Source organism: Globicephala melas, chromosome 7 (genome assembly GCF_963455315.2).
Source record: "Globicephala melas chromosome 7, mGloMel1.2, whole genome shotgun sequence".
NCBI lineage: Eukaryota > Metazoa > Chordata > Mammalia > Artiodactyla > Delphinidae > Globicephala > Globicephala melas.
In genome coordinates this window covers 36214711-36224505 of record NC_083320.1, presented here as the reverse complement: position 1 = coordinate 36224505, position 9795 = coordinate 36214711, and the positions used below count along the sequence as shown (strand labels likewise).

The 9795-nt window shown below is 35.7% G+C and overlaps 1 pseudogene; it reads left to right on the top strand.

Moving 5' to 3' along the window:
• Positions 1-9105: 9105 nt before the first annotated feature.
• Positions 9106-9203, top strand: LOC115852953 (U6 spliceosomal RNA; annotated as a pseudogene).
• Positions 9204-9795: the final 592 nt, after the last annotated feature.

Genomic DNA, 9795 nt, shown 5'->3' with positions numbered 1-9795 from the left:
TCACCTTTTTCTTACCTCCAGTTAACTTTCCACATGCTCCCCACACCTCAGACCACCCTGCTTCTTTATCCCATAAATATTCTGAGCCGCCTGAGTTCAAGGAGGTGGATTTGAGATTTGTTCTCCCATCTCTTCACTTGCCTGCTTCATGAATAAACCCTTTCGCTGCTGCAATCCTTGGTGTTTCAACTTTTGGCTTGCTTCGCATAGGCAAACAAACCTAGTTCAGTACATCACCATTTCTCCAGGTTAAGAATGGCTCTTCTACCACAGACAAACCTCATTAATGCATACACTGATAACTCAGAATTTTTAGTAACTCAGATACGTTATGTACTCCTCTGTTAGGAATAAAAGTATATTACATTCAAATGGATTATTAAGAACCAATGAGAATAGGTAAAGAACAGTAGCTGAATTTTATGTCTTTGAATTTTAAAACTCTTTTTTCCATTGACCAAAACCCATTTCTCAAATTGTAAAGAGAAATATAAGGCTTCCACATCAACAATTAAAGTGCTAACTCATATTTCCTATAATACACCAGTAAGGAAATTAGAGGAATGAGGGCAATATAGAGAGTCCCATAGAATCAAGGAATATAATTATCTTTCCTCTGAGCCCATAAGTGAAATCCCTGTAACCCATCAGCCCCCAAATTCCTCCTTTTCTTATCTCTAGAATTTCAAAGGCAGTTAAGATCAGAGTCTGGAATAGGATACAGTATTAGAGTACTCAAGTCTTGCTTCTTCCTTAGGCAATTTACACAGCCTACCTAGGACTTAAGTACCTTATCTGCCAAATAACAATTACTTTGAGGATTAAAAGGAATAATGTACATGAGGCCTAAACACAGCATCTCATATATAAATTCTCTTAGTTACTCCACTCTTTTCTCCCTTCCCTCACTCCAGTTCTCCTTTCTCTGTATTCCTATCAGTTGTTGTTGCATTGCTATCACTCTTCCTGGCTGTGGCTGTGCTACCAGGGGCTTCCTGAGGATTCACATGTAGTAAAATGGTGGCATCAGAGTTCTTACCTGCTGCTACTATTTTACTACCAAGTGGATCCTGAATATAAAGGCAATGCAAGAAGATTTAGGCTTAGGAGAAAAGACCAGATGTTGGATTCCTGAGAGTCTCAGAAAATCTCCTTGTATTTCATTGGTGCCAGTTTGGGTCCATGCCTATGTTTCTAATCAGTTGCTGCGGTCAGGGGACTGAAATTATTAATTGGCTCAGATCTAAATCCCACATTCCACCCCTAGAGAAATTGGGAATGCTCTACCAAACCATATGGACCAAGTAAGGGAAGGAGTAGATCCCCAAATGACTGTTGCCAGAGTAGGGTGAATGGATGCAGAGGAGATACATCCTCATACCTTATATCTCCCCATACTCACTTCTCTTTAGTGGCTATGTAATGCTCTTACTCAAAGTCTTCTAAAAATTCCACAATACAAGTATTTACATATATAATCCAAAGTGTCTGCTGCCTGGATACTCTCAAGCCTTTTAGCTTTGGGGGAACTCATTGCTTTCAAAATTAAATAAAAAGGATTAAGCCCCCATCCCATGTCCTGGGGGAAGTCCAGAACTCTCCCAAAATATCTCACATATTCTGATGGGGAGATGGAATCTCCTCATCATCTCTCATTGGGGCAATACTCATTCCTTACTTTCTCACTTTCTGCAGCTACTATCTTCTTTCCATACCACTTGAGCTCTTGTCTTTTACTCCTCAAACTAGAATGTGGTTTGTAAATGTTATGAAAATTTTAGGTAGAATAGGAAAGGGTCTCGGAAATATGTAGATCAAGGAATAATTCAAAACTGAATTTGAGAATTATTCTTAGAAGTTCCTTGGCCACATGCCAAAGTTGGATATTTCCCTCTATTCCACATTTTAATACTCACAAAACTCTATCTCCCCAACCCATCAGGAAAATTTTTAAATATTCCTTCCCACTATATGCAGAGAAGGTTATCTCCACATCCCCATTCAGTGGAGTGTGTCTTTAATTCATCTGATAATATAAACCTGGTGTAGAATAATGGCAACTTTTTCAATATTTAATTTCCTTATGATGAATTTAATTCCTTAGGTCTATTACTCTACTAAAGCAGGAAACAAAGATATATTAAAACACATTTTATTGGCTCTTTGCAATTTCAAATTTTAAAATTAGAAGAACAATACAAAACACCTGCTACACAGTCCCATGATTCTGCAGCCCTAGAAGTTGTTAGTGGGTTTCTCCCATTGCTTTGATACATAAATTGTGTCTGCCAGTAAAGATTAATTCTCCATCTCAAGGCTTCACCAACTTAAAGAGTTAGAGTATATCCTTTGCCAATTCTGTCCCCATTAATCTCATAGCTGTTGTTCCATTCCTCTTCTTCTGAGCCACAAAACATTATCATCATATCCATGAAAGTTAGTATATTCTCTAAGAGGACACCTACTCCAGTGTCCTGCTTCCACACAGGAAGCTGTTAAATGTAATGCAATATTACTGTTCACATATATCGTAACTAAGATTCAGACATATAGTTGGCTTATAGTAAGTTGCAGGAGAAAGACAAGAACTTTATCTCCTGATTCCTGGCACTGTGCTTTGACTCAGTAGACTCAGTAGACTATAGCAAGCATGCCAATAGATGTGAGTTACGTCTTGGTGTTACTGCTTCCCTCCTACATCTTGGTGTTACTGCTTCCCTCCCAGGTTTTGGCAGTCCTTCATTAATCACAGATGTGTTTCTATCTAGTACTTTCCCTCCACTGTACTTTCTGAAAGTCACAGTGTTTTTTTTTCTTTTGTTTCTGCACCCTGAGGCTGTGCTAAGGCTGCCATCATGGGTCCTAAAATAAATTTCAAGCCACTCTCCAGATGTCTTTCCGAAAAACTCTAAGCCAGTAAGAAAAGATAGCCAATGCCTGATCCACAGTAAACTTCACTGGCTATTTACCAGAAAATCCATATGTTGCTGATCAATACATTTCTTCATATTTGAGGTTCTTTCAAGAGTCCAGCAAATGCATTTTTTTTCTCTTTACACTGATATTGGGTTTGTGTGTCACAGTTTGTGTGTAATGGTTCTTGTATTCAACTGATTGCTATCCTTCTTATACTTTAAAAAAAAACAAAAAAAAACCCTAGAGGTTCTGGGCTGTACTAGGTGCTAAGCAGTAGCTTACACAGAAGAAAGCATGACTTACTACATGACTAGAAGCCCCTCCTATGGAGACAGCACAGTGGCTAAGCCAACTGACTTTCTAGTAGAGCTGCCTATGTTCAAATCCCAATTCTACTACCTAGTAACTGTACAGCCCTGGCAACTCAATTTTCTCATCTTTCAGATTTGGGTTCACAGTACCTACCTCAAAAGAGTGTAGAATTAAATGAGTTAATATATGACTTAAATGAGCTAATATATGAAAAAAGACTTAGGAGAGTGCCTTGGATACATAAGTCATCTTTGAGTGCTTACCACCATTAATTCTTATTAACTGGGTTGAAACAACAACATAGGCTCAATACTACTTTTTAAAGTCTGAAATCATTTTCATTATAAAACACAAAACTTTGCCTCTTTTCCAGGGAAAAATATTCCCTCTCTATTTTTTTCAACCTTAATTCATTCATTTCACAAGTATATATTGAGCACCCAAGTACCGTGCATTAGAAGATGTACCAGGGGTATTGTACTGAACAAGAGAGCTAAGCTCCCATGAAGCATTAGTTCTACAGGAGAAAATATAAATACATACACAAATAAAATGACCAAAATAATATCTGAAGTAATAGATCTGTGTGGAAAATAAAATGGGGTGATTCAATAGGTGGGTGTAGGGGGCAGGGTCATGGTGAGGGAGCTGAGATCTGAATAAGAAGATTGCTCTGTGAAGACTAGGTTGAACACTCTGCAGCAGAGGGAAGAGCTAGTATCAAGGAGCAGAAAGAAGGCCAGTGTGGCTGGAGAGGAAAAAATGGGAGATGATATCACAGATACGGTAAACAGCCAGATTATTTAGAACTTTATAGACACTGGTCGAGTTTACACTTTACCCTAAATGAGATGAGAAGCCATTGGAAGGTTAGCATGAGGAAGGATGTGATCTAATTTATAATTCTAAATGGTCACCTTGGCACCTGGGCAGAAAACGGATCATAGAAGAAAAAAAGAGGAAGGTAGAGCTGCTGAGAGTCTGCTATAGTCAGGTGAGAGATGATTCTAACAGTGGGAATGGGCAGATTCTGGATGTATTTTAGAGTTAGAGCTGCTAGGCTTGGAATGGATGTGAAAGTGGGGATGAGAGACAGATGGAGATAAAGAATGACTCTGGGTTTTGACTTGAGAAACTATATGGGTGCTGATTTTTATTTTATTTTATTTTATTTTTAACATCTTTATTGGAGTATAATTGCTTTACAATGGTATGTTAGTTTCTGCTGTTCTATATAACAAAATGAGTCAGCTATACATATACATACATCCCTGTATCTCTTCCCTCTTGTGTCTCCCTCCCACCCTCTCTATCCCACTCCTCTAGGTGGACACAAAGCACTGAGCTGATCTCCCTGTGCTAAGCAGCTGCTTCCGATGCTGATTTATTGAATTCAGAAGACTTAGGTATAAATATGAGGGAGAAAATCAAGTGTTCTTTTATGATATTTTATTTTGACCACATGTACTGAACAAGTGACATTTATATCTTTGTAGCTTGGAAATATACTTTAAAATTCTGTTTTTAGTCTTCTGAAACTTAAACATTGACAAAACTAATTCTAACTGACCAAAGAGACAAATTCACCTTTCCTTCACTATCTAAATTATGTGTTCCATCTGTACATCTATAACACTAAAATTTAAAGAATGTCTGCAATCCATTTTCCCCAAGAGCTTTCTGTTGATTTTTAGGAAGCATGAACTCAAGAGAACTAAAAACCATACCTGCTTAACTTTCATAGTACCAAGCCCACAGCATGACTAAAACAACATGGAATAAATGAATTTAATTGTGCTGATGACAATAGCAGACAAAACATGTACTACACAGGAGCTAATAAAGTGTAGAACAGCTTATGAGCTGTTTTATACCATTTCTTAAACATTAAATAGTTTCCATTTCAAATGAGTCTTTTTTCTTCTATTTTAGATCTTCAAAAAGAGTACAATCAGTTCTGCTATTGTCTAAAAAACGGGAATTTGTTCCAATGCATTTGATATAGTAGACGATGCAAATTTAATGTTTGCTAATGCACCATTTCATCCATGAACAACATTAGATGAATGCAGAAAATGCACCCAATTGACCCAAACCACATAGGAATACACAAAACACTCATACTCGAACATCTGCCAGCCACCTCAGTTTACCAGCCTGGGTTATGAGACACACCCATCCACATCTGCTACTAGAACTTCCCATCTGATTTCAGATAACACTCATTCTACCACTTCACAGTAACTCACAGGCTGCAACCTTTCTGATGCCCACAGGAAAACATCAGGTTTGGTTCAAGGTAAAGTGCCATATTTATTGAAGTATTTATATATTTCCTAACCACTTAATATGCATAAAACGGTGCTACCACTTTATTCGGTTTCTAATTTTTTTATGTGTCACTGACACAGTTTTTGAGTGTAGTACCGCTAAATGCTTTCTTCCATAAGCCCTGGAACACATATAGCAGAATTGGCTATATTGAAATATATATTTGAAATGTAAGTTCAGTCTTTCTGGGTTAAGTTCCTAAAACTAAGAAAACATCTAAGATCATCAGAATGATTAGAGAAATCTAATTATAGTTTCTCTGAATCATAAAGTGTGTTTAGTAACAATGCTTACAATGAAAAAGCTTTTGCAAGCTTAAGAAGCTCACAACCTTCTGACTGGATACTACATATCAGGTATTATTTCATTCACAAAAGTATGTTCATTTCTATATTATTTGAGTATTTAATTTTTGTACTATCTTTTTATCTTTTTTTTTACATGTCATACTTACTTATAAAAGAGTGAAGAAGTAACTAAAGAGTTCGTTTTAAAAGAGTCAATTTTGTGAAGTAAGTGTGTGTGTGTGTGTGTATTGGGGATAATGTTATAAGTGCAACCTAAATCTATCCTCAAAGAAAAGTGTGAATGTTGCCTAAATGTTGGATATTGATAGTGAATGGAAAAGAGAAAGGGAAGGAAGGGAAGGGAAGGGAAGGGAAGAAATTTTACTCTTTCAATCCCTAAGAAACTAAGAAAACCACTGCTTGAAAAAAATTTTGAGAGTGGAGTAGAAAAGTCTTAGTGTTCATTAAAATACTATGAAGCTCTAATAAGCCAGACATACAAATGTGGCATATTTTATGAAAAAAAGATAAAAGAATAAAATATTAACATCAAGAGTCTTGAAGACCATTTCATTCTGAAGCCCTTGAGCTTTAAGCAGGTGTCCCTTCAAGCTGTACCTAACTAGTTCAGTGTGTGGGTGTGTACCAGAGACTCCTGTCCACTAGGGGCTAGACTTTCACCAATAAACTGCATTTAATTACAGCACTTACATAAAGTCCTATTTAACCGGCATACAGATAGAAAGATTTTTTTGTTAATACTGAAATGTATTTATGTTCTGAGGTAATTTTTTATTGAGTTACAATTAACATACAATATTATATTAGTTTCAGGTATACAACCTAGTGATGTGATATTTTTATACATTACGAGGAGATCATCATGAAAGGTCTAGTTACCATCTGTCACCATACAGAATTATTATAATATTATTGACTATATTCCCTGTGCTGTACATTACATTCCTGTGACTTATTTATTTTAGAGCTGGAAGTTTGTACCTCTTAATCTCACTTATTTCATCCATCCCCTAACCCCCTTCTCTCTGGCAATCACCAGTTTGTTCCCTGTATCTATGAGTCTGTTTGTTTTGTTTTTTAGATTCCACATATATATGAGATCATATGGTATTTGTCTTTCTCTATCTGACTTCTTTCACCTAGCATAATACCCTCTATGTCCATCCAAGCTGTTGTACATGGCAAGATTTCATTTTTTATGGCTAAGTAATATTCCAGTGTGTGTGTGCATCTGTATATACAGCACGTCTTTATCCATTCATTTATTGATGTACCTCAGATCAGTTTAATAGTTCCAAATGAATTTACTCAAATATGTATATTCTCAAATAAAATGCTACTTCAGGAAGTTTATATTGTAATATTAAAACACTTTCATCATTGAAGCATTTATTTTCCATCTTTTTCATCTATCAGCTTTATGAGAACTAAAGACTATCATGTACTAATCATGCTTAATTAACATCAAACAAGTACTCTTGGTGTATCAGTGTTATGCAAATGTATTAGAAACAAAAGAAGACTATAAGTGTTTCTAATTTTTTTGGAATTCACTCATTTATCAAATATTTATTCAGTTATTTCTGGATACTGTGATTTGGGAATGACTTATAGTTTGTGGTTTTTTGGCCAGTTTTCTAAAATAGGGGGGTGAATTTTAAATCATAAAGGTAATTTTTAAATTTAAGATTTATTTATTGAGTGCCTATGGATCCTGCTCTAGCAATATAAAGATGAAGAAGATAAGAACCCTATCTCAAGCTAGTCAGTCTCATTAGAGAGACAGACAGGTAAATAAACAAGGTCCTCCCAAAACAGTGACATTTCCTTTGCTATAAAAAGGGTGGGTAAAGGGCAGGAGTACCATATAATGCAAGGTGTGCAACAGTTAAGATCCATGGCTTTGGAGTCAGAGATACTGGCTCTGCTGCATGATTCTCAGTACATTTTTAGCCACCCTCAGTTTATCCACAGAGAATGAGGAATGGCAATTCCTACCTCACAGAGTTAACTGAAATAATGCATGTAGAACTTTAGTACAGCACTGGCACATACTAACTGTTGAAAAAATGGTATTTTTTTACAATCGAGCACTAGGGAAGCACAGAGTAGGGTACCAAGAACAAACATACTTACTGATCAACATATGATGGACAAAGGAGGGTAGCTCCTCAGTGTACCAAGAGTCATCTACTTTGGATGTTCACCACATTAGAATTTTAGGGTTACACTGAGATAGATAAATATGTACATGTGTGTGTATGTACGTGTGTTTGTGTGTGTATATATATATATATATATATATCTGTAAGAAGCATAACCACTTTATAGCATAGAGTCTATTTTGAAGCTATAAAACCAGTAATATCATAGAACACTCTCAAGAGGAATGAGTTGGTCAAGTTCTGCCAAGGAAGTTCTCACAAGAAGGCATTATGAAATGTCTTTATTCCTCAGAATTTGACTTTAAAATGTTCCCACTGGAGTCCAATGGAAGTTTTATGAGAGTAAAGGATAGAATTAGGTCTTGTATATTTTTAAAGGGTCATTCAAAAAGGCAAAGTCTAAATTTTTTACAGATGGCAGAATAAGGACTGATGCAGTTGGCCAAAACTGACCTTTTATGATTTTCAAAAGCAAATGTTTACTGAAAAAGAACTCTACTATACTACCAATTGGGAAAAAAAAATGCTGGATGCTTACATTGGACAACTCAGTACACATTCACTGCCAAACACATTTACACAAAATCAATAATATTTTCCATGGTACCTGTTTTCAACCTCCTCTCAAAAATTTTGTGCTGTAGTTGTTTTTTCTTAAACACAAATATGTTTCTGAGGAAAAACAACATTTTCAATGAGAATAGGCTTGTGAAAGGACATGCATTTTAGGAACCTTACTGTTAGCTTCACAGTCTCTACCACAATGGTGCAAGGCAAGGGTGAAGATGATCAATTTTGCCAGGTCTTCTGGATAGTGAATTCAGAACTGATTTTAAGTTCTTCCAGAATGGAACTCCTTTTAAACTTCTTTCAAAATACAACTCCCTTTTTTCAAAGAGGTAGAGGGGTTTCAGAAATTTTTATGCCCTTTTGGATATTAAATAAAACTCTTTAAAAATAAAATTTTGATGAGTTGAGTGAAAAAGAAATATTAAAATCCATCAAATGTGGATGGGAAAAATTAAAGTGGTTTGTCACAATATATTTTGGGTTTGATGAATTTTAAAAATTTAGTAGGCAGCACATATACTAAAACTGGAATAGTACAGAGAAGATTATCATGGCCCCATGCAAGGATGACAAGCAAATTAGAGAGGTGTTCCATATTTTAAGAAGTTTTTAAAAACACATGTAATAATAATGGTTTTAAGACTACTACTTGCATCCTACTTGAGAAGAGTTTTGTTTTGTTTTGTTTTGTTTTGGGAATGGACGTGATATCCATTCTGTAATGAATTTAGAGGAGTGCCTAGAAACACATGTAATAAAGATTGTTATATAGTGCTATGTGCGCCAAAGGAAAAAAAAAAAGGTTGGGGGAAAAATTTAAACTGTGAACTCAAATTATAAGTAGGATTACTCATCCCCACAATAGCCATAGTTTAGAACTTTCTTATCTTCTTACTTATTAAGTGGGTTTCAAGTATTCTTTTGATATGCAGATTTTTAAAACATTTTGTTCCATGGCTGATCATCAGAAAATCAGAAACATTGTGATTTTCTTTCTTAGGAGAAAATAAATATAATAGTTATTCAGACACCACTTAATGTATACAAAGTGACACTGGCACCTAATCTAAGTTCCCCCAAATGGCCTTCTTCTGTTAAGAATTGCGCAAGTCTGTATGGTTTTAAAAACAATAATAAGTGGATAGTTTGAAGTGTAAAATAGTACCCCCACTTTGGAGAAAGGTTTGACACTT